General features: G+C 42.9%; 1 protein-coding gene across 1 annotated transcript in view; it reads right to left on the reverse strand.

Moving 5' to 3' along the window:
* The window catches only part of LOC112246206 (disks large-associated protein 4-like), a 199,701-nt gene that overhangs the window by 85,265 nt on the left and 100,872 nt on the right, over positions 1 to 13,564 (reverse strand). The window contains exon 3 of the mRNA XM_024414507.2: positions 9,428 to 9,476. The gene's annotated coding sequence lies outside the window, so the exon portion shown is untranslated. The remainder of the gene's footprint in view (positions 1 to 9,427; positions 9,477 to 13,564) is intronic.

The raw sequence follows: 13,564 nt of genomic DNA on the forward strand, positions 1-13,564 counted from the left end.
GAGATGGATGAAGGGATATGATGAGAGAGAGGGAGAGATGGACGAAGGGATATGATGAGAGAGAAGGGAGAGATGGATGAAGGGATATGATGAGAGAGATAGGGAGAGATGGATGAAGGGATATGATGAGAGAGAAAGGGAGAGATGGATGAAGGGATATGATGAGAGAGAAAGGGAGAGATGGATGAAGGGATATGCTGAGAGAGAAAGGGAGAGAAGGAGGAGAAATAGAGAGCTGGAGGGCAAAAGAAAAATCAATGACAAGAGAAAGAGAGAAGATGAAAGAAGATACAATATGTAGACTATGTGTGTGTCCCTGAGATTGTTTATTTAACTAAATATGTGTGTGTGTGTGTGTGTCTGTGGGCAGTCTTGTGTGTGTGAGGCAGCAGTAGCTTGTGCTAACCGTGTCCTAATTACACTACGCTGTATACGCTGTATACCTCAGTCCTGGGCTCTGGACTATTTTCACAGCTATTAATGTACCACTCCTCTGTTCTGAGGGATGGCCAATTCATTTCAGCCAATCTCTGAAAACCATGAGACAGACGCACACGCACACACCCACATACACACACACACACTGAAAGACAGAAGCATTGCTTCACCAGCAATGGTGGGGAGCAATGACGGATGGAGCAATGACGGATGGAGAACTTCTGTGTCCTCAAAAAATTGTTAATTTAAAAGCTAAAATGTGAACACGGAATTATAAGTATTTAGCGTGGCTGTGTGGAATGGATTTAATTTGGGTCTGTTAACGGAAGGTAGAGCCATTTACAGCAATGGAACTAATGATAATTTAAAATTAGTATAATATAAATAAATTGGTGCTGGGCAGTTATTTGCCTCATGCTATGGCATATACACTGACTGTACAAAACATTAGGAACACCTTCCTAATATTGCGTTGCACCCCCTTTTGCCCCCAGAATAGCCTCAATTCATCGGGGCATGGACTCTGGCCCATCGAATGCTGGCCCATGTTGACTCCAATGCTTCTCACGGTTGTGTCAGGTTGGCTGCATGTCCTTTGGGTGATGGACCATTCTTGAAACACACCGGAAACTGTTGAGTGTGAAAAACACAGCAGCATTGCAGTTCTTGACACAAACCAGTGAGCCTGGCACCTACTACCCCAGTCAAAGGCATTTAAATCTTTTTGGTTGGCCATTCACCCTCTGAGCAGCACACATTCACAATCCATGTGTCAATTGTCTCAAGGCTTAATAATTATTTAACCTGTCTCCTCCCCTTCATCTACACTGATTGAAGTTGATTTAACAAGTGACATCAATACGGGATCATAGCTTTCACCTGGTCAGTCTATGTCATGGAAAAAGCAGGTGTTCCTAATGTTTTGTACACTCAGTATATAGCATATATGGCATAAGATAGGTATACAAAAGTGTGTTTACCTAATACTGTCTATAGCTCCTATTCTGAATCTCAGATATATTGCAAGTTATAAGCCACAACAGGGAGAATGAACTAACAGCTTAAAAGGGATGCTTCAACAAGTGGTGATTTAGCCATGAAATGTGTTTACCTCTCATCTGTGACAACAAGTAGATGGCAGGGCTGAGGTCCACTCTGAACAAGTAGAGAGCATGGTCTGAGTTCCACTCGGAAAACCTAAATCCTTACCCTCTAACCTTGTTGACTTCCCCTTGTGGATTTGAGGTGGATAGATGGAGAGGTGAGAGCAACAGGATGGAACACCCTATTGTTATGACACTTCCTTACCCCAATCCAGTCCAATCAGATTGAAGAGAGTGAAGTCAACAGGGTAGTGTACTTGAATCCCAGATTGGAACTCTCTCTATTTCAAGAGAGCTTCCCTTTAAATTAGGCAATGCTGACGTCTGTTGCGGCAGTTTGGAGCAACGTTATGAGGTTGTCCCAGTCTTGTGCTATTTTACTTTCAGCCTCTCATGATTGTGTGTGTGTGTAGCACAATGGGTGTTTATTTAGCAAGGGAGGATAAAACGGACATGGGCAGCTATCCCAAAGTGCCGCGCTTAGAGCAGAGCTGAGGCTAATAGAGACAGACGCACACACACACACACACACACACACACACACACACACACACACACACACACACACACACACACACACACACACACACACACACACACACACACACACACACACACACACACACACACACACACACACACACACACACACACACACACACACACACACACACACACACACACACACACACACACCAGCAGATAAAGCAGCATAACTCTGTGATGTAACCCCATCTGTGCATACTATTCCATTAAGACCAAAGTGGAATATATTCCATACCAGTACAATAGAAAGCCTATTACACTATTTACACATGGTCCAAAAATCCACATGCTCAACCCAAAGCTCTCACACTACAGCAGTTTATCTCTCCATCAACAGGATACACACATAATCTCATGCCAACTGCAGTATGAACAAAAAACATTCTTTTAATGAACAAACAACATATCTAGGCTATTAAATCCTTAAAATCTACACAATTTTTAGGATAGAGAGTAGGATCCATTTCAAAATGCTTAGCAAATCCACAGCATTCAGGGGTCATGGTGGCCGTTCTGATCTAGTCACATGACCTTGACCTTTCACAGGAAGGAAAGTGAAAGAGCACTTCCTCTTTTGACAGATCGTATTGGAGGTCACGTTCAGCATTTCCTGTTTGTGAGTGTGAGTAGGGTGGCAGTGTGACAGTAGTGTGACAGGGTCAGGGGCCCCTCCCTCTCAGAGAACTGTGTCAATCAGTTTCCCAATCCCCTCATGATGTCACCATAATACAGTAATGGCCGTCTGTCAACCTATCAACACATCAGCTGGGATGAGCCGCCCGTCACCACGGCAACGACTGCAATTTGTGCCAAGCAAAAGTTTGGACACACCTACTCATTCAAGGGTTTTTCTTTATTTTTACTATTTTCTACATTGTAGAATAATAGTGAAGACATCAGAACTATGAAATAACACATAATGTAGTGACCAAAAAAGTGTTAAACAAATCAAAATATATTTTATATTTGAGATTCTTCAAAGTAACCACCCTTTGCCTTGATGACAGCTTTGCACACACTTGCTCAGCATATACTACTGTATATATATATATATATATATACAGTAACAGTAAACCATTTGGTACAGTAGGCCAGTTGAGGTACAGTTGGCCAGTTGAGGTACAGTAGGCCAGTTGAGGTACAGAAGGGCAGTTGAGGTACAGTAGACCAGGTGAGGTACAGAAGGCCAGTAGAGGTACAGAAGGCCAGTAGAGGTACAGAAGGCCAGTAGAGGTACAGTAGGCCAGTTGAGGTACAGAATGCAGTTGAGGTACTGTAGGCCACTTGAGGTACAGTAGGCCAGTTGAGGTACAGTAGCCCACTTGAGGTACAGAAGGCCACTTGAGGTACAGTAGGCCAGTTGAGGTACAGTAAGCCAGTTGAGGTACAGAAGGCCAGTTGAGGTACTGTAGGCCAGTTGAGGTACTGTAGGCTAGTTGAGGTACAGTAAGCCAGATGAGGTACAGAAGGCCAGTTGAGGTACTGTAGGCCAGTTGAGGTACAGTAGGCCAGTTGAGGTACTGTAGGCCAGTTGAGGTAAAGTAGGACCCTTGAGGTACTGTAGGCCAGTTGAGGTACAGAAGGCCAGTTGAGGTACAGAAGGCAAGTTGAGGTACAAAAGGTCAGTTGAAGTATAGTAGGCCAGTAAGGTACAGTAGGCTAGTTGAGGTACCGAAGGCCAGTTGAGGTACAGTAGGCCAGTTGAGGTACAGTAGGCCAGATGAGGTACAGAAGGCCAGTTGAGGTACAGAAGGCCAGTTGAGGTACAGAATGCAGTTGAGGTACTGTAGGCCTGTTCAGGTACTGTAGCGCAGTTGAGGTACTGTAGGCCTGTTGAGGTACTGTAGACCAGAAGAGGTACAGTAGACCAGTTCAGGTACTGTAGGCCAGTTGATGTATTGCAGGCCAGTTGAGGTACAGTAGGCCAGTTGGGGTACTGTAGACCAGTTGAGGTACAGAAGGTCACTTAATGTACAGTAGGCGAGTTGAGGTACAGTAGGCGAGTTGAGGTACAGTAGGCCAGTAAGGTACAGTAGGCAAGTTGAGGTACAGTAGGCAAGTTGAGGTACAGTAGGCCAGTTGAGGTACAGTAGGCCAGTTGAGGTACAGTAGGCCAGTTGAGGTACAGTAGGCCAGTTGAGGTACAGTAGGCTAGTTGAGGTACAGTAGGCAAGTTGAGGTACTGTAGGCCAGTTGAGGTACAGTAGGTCAGTTGAGGTACAGAAGGCCAGTAGAGGTACAGTAGGCCAGTTGAGGTACAGAAGGCCACTTGAGGTACAGTAGGCCAGTTGAGGTACTGTAGGCCAGTTGAGGTACAGTAAGCCAGTTGAGGTACAGAAGGCCAGTTGAGGTACTGTAGGCCAGTTGAGGTACTGTAGGCTAGTTGAGGTACAGTAAGCCAGTTGAGATACAGAAGGCCAGTTGAGGTACTGTAGGCCAGTTGAGGTACAGTAGGTCAGTTGAGGTACAGAAGGCCAGTAGAGGTACAGTAGGCCAGTTGAGGTACTGTAGGCCAGTTGAGGTAAAGTAGGACCCTTGAGGTACTGTAGGCCAGTTGAGGTACAGAAGGCCAGTTGAGGTACAGAAGGCAAGTTGAGGTACAAAAGGTCAGTCAACGTATAGTAGGCCAGTAAGGTACAGTAGGCTAGTTGAGGTACCGAAGGCCAGTTGAGGTACAGTAGGCCAGTTGAGGTACAGTAGGCCAGATGAGGTACAGAAGGCCAGTTGAGGTACAGAATGCAGTTGAGGTACTGTAGGCCTGTTCAGGTACTGTAGCCCAGTTGAGGTACTGTAGACCAGTTGTGGTACTGTAGGCCTGTTGAGGTACTGTAGACCAGAAGAGGTACAGTAGACCAGTTCAGGTACTGTAGGCCAGTTGATGTATTGCAGGCCAGTTGAGGTACAGAAGGCCAGTTGAGGTACTGTAGGCCAGATGAGGTACAGAAGGTCACTTAATGTACAGTAGGCGAGTTGAGGTACAGTAGGCGAGTTGAGGTACAGTAGGCGAGTTGAGGTACAGTAGGCAAGTTGAGGTACAGTAGGCAAGTTGAGGTACAGTAGGCAAGTTGAGGTACAGTAGGCCTGTTGAGGTACAGTAGGCCAGTTGAGGTACAGTAGGCCAGTTGAGGTACAGTAGGCAAGTTGAGGTACTGTAGGCCAGTTGAGGTACAGTAGGTCAGTTGAGGTACTGTAGACCAGTTGAGGTACAGAAGGTCACTTAATCTACAGTAGGCCAGTTGAGGTACAGTAGGCGAGTTGAGGTACAGTAGGCCAGTAAGGTACAGTAGGCAAGTTGAGGTACAGTATGTAAGTTGAGGTACAGTAGGCCAGTTGAGGTACTGTAGGCCAGTTGAGGTACAGTAGGCCAGTTGAGGTACAGTAGGCCAGTTGAGGTACAGTAGGCCAGTTGAGGTACTGTAGGCCAGTTGAGGTACAGCAGGCCAGTTGAGGTACAGTAGGCCAGTTGAGGTACAGTAGGCAAGTTGAGGTACAGTAGGTAAGTTGAGGTACAGTAGGCCAGTTGAGGTACAGTAGGCAAGTTGAGGTACAGTAGGCTAGTTGAGGTACAGTAGGCAAGTTGAGGTACTGTAGATCATATGTGTTGTTTGTTTGTTGTTTTTGAGTCCAAGAGGATAGGATGAGAACATAATGAAGGAAAATGGGAGAAAGAGATAGAGGAGAAGGAGGTAGGGAAGAGAAGTTCTGCTCTCTACCTCAAGGAAATTGCCAATCAGTCTACTCCCCCGGCTGCGACAGTGGAGACAGACAAATGCATCAATCACATCCCTCTCTTTCTACTCCACCTTCCTCTCTCCTCCGTTCCTCTCCTCTGTCCTCATTCCCGGAGGGAGGACAGGCTGGGATGTTTTTATACCAAGGACCTATTCAAAAACAATGGAACTGCATCCGTCCATCCACCCACCGACCCATCCATGCCGGCTCAATGGAAGTAATCAATGGCTCAGTAACAACTGGAAGATGCATTTGAATGCTTTGGAAAAGGGCCATAAGTTGGGGGTTACATAAGATGGACACAGCCAAGATGGAGACAGACAGAGAGAGAGAGAAAGACTGTATAGATTGTGACAGACAGACAGACAGACAGACAGACAGACAGACAGACAGACAGACAGACAGACAGACAGACAGACAGACAGACAGACAGACAGACAGACAGACAAAGGGAGACTGTATAGACTGTGACAGACAGACAGACAGACAGACATCAACAGGGAGACAAACAGACAGACAGACAGACAGACAGACAGACAGACAGACAGACAGACAGACAGACATCAGACAGACAGACAGACAGACAGACAGACAGACAGACATCAGACAGGAGACAGACAGACAGACATCAACAGACAGACAGACAGACAGACAGACATCAACAGACAGACAGACAGACAGACAGACAGACAAAGGGAGACTGTATAGACTGTGACAGACAGACAGACATCAACAGACAGACAGACAGACAGACAGACAGACAGACAGACAGACAGACAGACAGACAGACAGACAGACAGACAGACAAGAGGGAGACTGACAGACAGACAGACAGACAGACAGACATCAACAAGGAGACAGACAGACAGACATCAACAGACAGACAGACAGACATCAGACAGACAGACAGACAGACAGACAGACAGACAGACAGACAAACATCAACAGACAGACAGAGACAGACAGACAGACAGACAGACAGACAGACAGACAGACAGACAGACATCAACAGACAGACAGACAGACAGACAGACAGACAGACAGACAAAGGGAGACTGTATAGACTGTGACAGACAGACAGACATCAACAAGGAGACAGACAGACAGACATCAACAGACAGACAGACAGACATCAACAGACAGACAGACAGACAGACAGACAGACAGACATCAACAGACAGACAAACATCAACAGACAGACAGACAGACAGACAGACAGACAGACAGACAGACATCAACAGACAGACAGACAGACAGACAGACAGACAGACAGACAGACAGACAGACAGACAGACAGACAGACAGACAGACAAAGGAGACTGTATAGACTGTGACAGACAGACAGACAGACAGACAGACAGACAGACAGACAGACAGACAGACAGACAGACAGACAGACAGACAGACAGACTAAGTAATCAATGGCTCAGTGTCAACTGGACGATGCATTTGAAAGCTTTGGAAAAGGGCCTTAAGTTGGGGGTTACTTAAGATGGACACAGCCAAGATGGAGACAGACAGAGAGAGAGAGAGAAAGACTGTATAGACAGACAGACAGACAGACAGACAGACAGACAGACAGACAGACAGACAGACAGACAGTCATCAACAGGGAGACAAACAGACAGACAGACAGCCATCAAAAGGGAGACAGACAGACAGACAGACAGACAGACAGACAGACAGACAGACAGACAGACAGACAGACAGACAGACATCGACAGAAACAGACAGACAGACAGACAACAGACAGACAAACAGACAGACAGACAGACAGACAGACAGACAGACAGACAGACAGACAGACAGACAGACAGACAGACAGACAGACAGACAGACAGACAGACAGACAGACAGACAGACAGACAGATGGTCAAATGGTCAAAAAGATAGAAAGACAGACTGGGACAAGATAAACTGAAAGACACTGACTGACTGGATAGAAGGATGATATGGGTCTGTCTCTTGACTGGATAGAAGGATGCTATGGGTCTGTCTCTTGACTGGATAGAAGGATGCTATGGGTCTGTCTCTTGACTGGATAGAAGGATGCTATGGGTATGTCTCTTGACTGGATAAAGGATGCTATGGGTCTGTCTCTTGACTGGATAGAAGGATGCTATGGGTCTGTCTCTTGACTGGATAGAAGGATGCTATGGGTCTGTCTCTTGACTGGATAGAAGGATGCTATGGGTCTGTCTCTTGACTGGATAGAAGGATGCTATGGGTCTGTCTTTTGACTGGATAGAAGGATGCTATGGGTCTGTCTCTTGACTGGATAGAAGGATGATATGGGTCTGTCTCTTGACTGGATAGAAGGATGCTATGGGTCTGTCTCTTGACTGGATAAAAGGATGCTATGGGTCTGTCTCTTGACTGGATAGAAGGATGCTATGGGTCTGTCTCTTGACTGGATAGAAGGATGATATGGGTCTGTCTCTTGACTGGATAGAAGGATGCTATGGGTCTGTCTCTTGACTGGATAGAAGGATGATATGGGTCTGTCTCTTGACTGGATAGAAGGATGCTATGGGTCTGTCTCTTGACTGGATAGAAGGATGATATGGGTCTGTCTTGACTGGATAAAGGATGATATGGGTCTGTCTCTTGACTGGATAAAAGGACATGGTCTGTCTCTTGAGACTAGCAACATGGTCTGACTGGAGAGAAGATGCATGGTCTGAGAGAGACTGCAACATGGTCTGAGAGAGACTAGCAACATGGTCTGAGAGAGACTAGCAACATGGTCTGAGAGAGACTAGCAACATGTTCTGAGAGAGACTAGCAACATGGTCTGAGAGAGACTAGCAACATGGTCTGAGAGAGACTAGCTACATGGTCTGAGAGAGACTAGCTACATGGTCTGAGAGAGACTCGCAACATGGTCTGAGAGAGACTAGCAACATGGTCTGAGAGAGACTAGCTACATGGTCTGAGAGAGACTAGCAACATGGTCTGAGAGAGACTAGCAACATGGTCTGAGAGAGACTAGCTACATGGTCTGAGAGAGACTAGCAACATATATTTGATGATACTTTTCTCCACTTTCAGACCATGTCACTTTCAAAAAGCTTCTGGAGTGCTGATTTAGGATCAACTTTGCCTGTCAGATGATAATGAATAAGATAACATGGACAGACTGATCCTAGATCAGCGTTTTATGAATAAAGACACATATCTTTTGATCTGAGGCTATAATGAAAAGTTCTGATGACATGGACTGCAATTCTATGGGAACTTCAGAATACCCAGGTACCCAACCTGCAGATGGAAGCTTGATTTTCCTCAACACTGGAATCACAACGTCTCCTTCCAAGGGTCAGGGAGACAGGCCTGAAAGGTTACGACTACAAGCAGTGCCACTCCTTGAAAGCAGGCCTGATCATCCATTTTGAATGCTGCCTTTTCTCTCCTGGTACGGAAGATGGTCTAATGAAAAGACAGCACCAAAGCCGCCAATATACATAAACTGATGAGACTGGGCTGCATTTGAACTCTATTGATCTGCATTTGGGAATGTGTTCCTATGATCTTCAATCAGGGCATTCATTCACTCACTCACTCATTCATTTATTCAATTCAATCATTTATTCAACCCAGGTACTTACATTGACAGCTCATTCTTGGGGAGCCAAGGTCTTGATAGGAAGGAGTTTCCTGTCAATGAAAAATAGAACAATTATGAGTTTAGTAATGTAAAGGGAATAACTCATGTAATTTAGGTAAACTGTACTATTCTGTATTGTAGTGTACTGTATTATATTGTACTGTACTATTCTGTATTGTAGTGTACTGTATTATATTGTACTGTACTATTCTGTATTGTAGTCTACTGTATTATATTGTACTGTACTATTCTGTATTGTAGTCTACTGTATTATATTGTACTGTACTATTCTGTATTGTAGTCTACTGTATTATATTGTACTGTACTATTCTGTATTGTAGTCTACTGTATTATATTGTACTGTACTATTCTGTATTGTAGTCTACTGTATTATATTGTACTGTACTATTCTGTACTGTACTATTCTGCACAGTACTGTACTATTCTGTATTGTCCTATTATGTAATGTAGTGAACTATTCTGTACTGTACTATTCTGCACAGTACTGTACTATTCTGTATTGTCCTATTATGTAATGTAGTGAACTATTCTGTACTGTACTATTTTGTACTGCACTGTACTATTCGGTACTGTGATGTACTGCGCTGTTCTGCTAAATTGTAATTATTTCGCCTCTATGGCCTATTTATTGCCTTACCTCCCTAATCGTCTACATTTGCACAAACTGTACATAGATTTTTCTATTGTGTTATTGACTGTACGTTTGTTTATGTGTAACTCTGTGTTGTTGTCACACGGCTTTGCTTTATCTTGGCCAGGTCACAGTTGTTAATGAGAACTTGTTCTCAACTAGCCTACCTGGTTAAATAAAGGTGAAATATATATTTAAAAAACACTGTACTATTTTGTACTGTATTGGACTGTACTATTCTGTACTCTACTATTCTGTACTGTACTGTCCTATTATGTATTATTCTGTACTGTATTATTCTGCACTATACTATATTGTACTGTACTATACTGTACTTCACTGTAATATTCTGTACTACCCTGTACTGTACTATACTGTACTATACACTACTGTACTATTCTGTACTATACTGTACTAGTCTGTACTGTTCTATTCTATTATGTACTGTACTAGTCTGTACTGTACTAATCTATCCTGTACTGTACTATTATATTATTTACTGTACTGTACTATTATGTACTGTTCTATTCTGTACTATTATATTCTGTACTGTCCTATTATATTCTGTACTATTATATTCTGTACTGTACTGTACTATTATGTACTGTTCTATTCTGTACTATTATATTCTGTACTGTCCTATTATGTTCTGTCCTATTATATTCTGTACTGTTCTATTATGTACTGTACTATTCTGTACTATTATATTCTGTACTGTCCTATTATATTCTGTACTATTATATTCTGTACTGTACTGTTCTATTATGTACAGTACTATTCTGTACTGTCCTATTATATTCTGTACTGTCCTATTATATTCTGTACTATTATATCCTGTACTGTACTGTTCTATTATGTACTGTTCTATTCTGTACTGTCCTATTATATTCTGTACTGTTCTATTATGTACTATACTAATCTGTACTGTAGTGTACTGTACTATTCTGTACTGTACTATTCTGTACTGTACTGTACTATTTGGTACTGTAATGTACTGTACTATTCTGTACTGTACTATTATGTAATGCACTATTATGTACTGTTCTGCACTGTACTATACTGCACTGTAATATACTGTACTGTACTGTACTATACTATTCTGCACTATTTTGTACTGTACTATTCTGTAGTGTACTATACTGTACTTTACAGTAATATTCTGTACTATACTGTAATGTACTATACATTACTGTACTATTATGTACTATACTATACTGTACTGGTCTGTACTGTACTAGTCTGTACTGTACTGTACTAGTCTGTACTGTACTATTCTATTCTGTACTGTACTAATATGTACTGTACTATTCTATTGTGTACTGTAGTAGTCTGTACTGTACTATTCTATTCTGTACTATACTGTAATGTACTATACATTACTGTAATATTCTGTACTATACTATACTGTACTGGTCTGTACTGTACTAGTCTGTACTGTACTGTACTATTTTATTCTGTACTATTCTATTCTGTACTGTACTAATATGTACTGTACTATTCTATTGTGTACTGTACTATTCTATTCTGTACTATTCTATTCTATTCTATTCTGTACTGTACTAGTCGGTACTGTACTCAACCGTACTGTACTGTACTTCCCTGGCCTACGTTCATCTTTCTCTCTCTTTGCACCTGAGAGTATAGAGAACAAAGGTACCAACTGGCTTCACAACATCTCATCTTCATCTGTATTAAAAAGCTGTTGTGTAACAACTTCAACGTTTGTTAGGGGTTGTCAAATTGTTCCGTTACGGTTTTTGCTGGCTCAGATTCCTTTCAACAGCAGGGTGCTTTCACACCTGGGCTTGACTGGGGCTTGGGGTGAACTGTGTGTTCTTCATTATGCAAGATGGTGTGTGTGTGTGTGTGTGTGTGTGTGTGTGTGTGTGTGTGTGTGTGTGTGTGTGTGTGTGTGTGTGTGTGTGTGTGTGTGTGTGTGTGTGTGTGTGTGTAGCCATGCATAGAGGATATACTACAGGGGAATACAAGTGGAGGCAAGGGCACTACAGCCTTAGTGTGTGTGTTTTTCTGTGTGTGTGTGTGTGAGACCCTGATCACCATACACTGCTTACTGACCCTGAAGTAACAAGTGTGAGTGTTCTCTTGTCAGGCCTGTCATTGTATGTATACCTTAGAGAGCTATTTATAACCTGTCAGAAATGTCCCAAAATGCCCAGATCAAAACAATGTTTTTTAGCTAGGTTTTTAGGTCATAGATTTTGTAGTAATGTTCGAGTCACTCAACTATTACATTAGACTAGAGGTCGACCGATTAATCGGAATGGCCGTTCAATTAAGGCCAATTTCAAGTTTTCATAACAATCGGAAATCGGTATTTTTGGATGCCAATTATTATAATATTTTTTTACACCTTTATTTAATCTTTATTTAACTAGGCAAGTCAGTTAAGAACACAGTCTTACTTTCAATGACGGCCTAGGAATGGTGGGTTAACTGCCTTGTTCAGGGGCAGAACGACAGATTTTTACCTTGTCAGCTCTGGGATTCAATCTTGTAGCCTTACGGTTAACTAGTCCAACGCTCTAACCACCTGCCTCTCATTGCACTCCACGAGGAGACTGCCTGTTACGCGAATGCAGTAGAAGCTAGCGTCAAACTTATCTTATAAAAAACAATCAATCAATCATAATCACTAGTTAACCACACATGGTTGATGATATTACTAGTTTATCTTGCATGTCCTGCGTTGCATATAATCGATGCAACGCTGGGGGATGATTTAACAAAAGCGCATTTGCGCGACTGTACCTAACCATAAACACCAATGCCTTTCTTAAAATCAATACACAGAAGTATATATTTTTAAACCTACATATTTAGCTAAAAGAATTCCAGGTTAGCAGGCAATATTAACCAGGTGAAATTGTGTCACTTCTCTTGCGTTCATTGCACACAGAGTCAGGGTATATGCAACAGTTTGGGCTGCCTGGCTCATTGCGAACTAATTTGCCAGAACTTTACGTAATTGTGACATAACATTGAAGGTTGTACAATGTAACAAGAATATTTAGACTTAGGGATGCCATCTGTTAGATAAAATACTGAATGGTTCCTTATTTCACTGAAAGAATAAATGTCTTGTTTTCGAGATGATAGTTTACGGATTCTACCATATTAATGACCAAAGGCTAGTTTGTCTGTGTTTTATTATGCTATATTTAAGTCTATGATTTGATATTTGATAGAGTAGTCTGACTGAGCGGTGGTAGGCAGCAGCAGGCTCGTAAGCATTCATTCAAACAGCACTTTCGTGCGTTTTGCCACCAGCTCTTCACAAGCACAGCGCTGTTTATGACTTCAAGCCTATCAGCCTAATGGCTGGTGTAACCGATGTGAAACTGAGACTTGGAGTAGTTATTCCCCTTGCTCTGCAAGGGCCGTGGCTTTTGTGGAGCGATGGGTAACGCTGCTTCGAGTGTGGCTGTTGTCAATGTGTTCCTGGTTCAAGCCCAGGTAGGGGCGAGG

Source organism: Oncorhynchus tshawytscha, linkage group LG07 (assembly GCF_018296145.1).
Source record: "Oncorhynchus tshawytscha isolate Ot180627B linkage group LG07, Otsh_v2.0, whole genome shotgun sequence".
Lineage (NCBI taxonomy): Eukaryota > Metazoa > Chordata > Actinopteri > Salmoniformes > Salmonidae > Oncorhynchus > Oncorhynchus tshawytscha.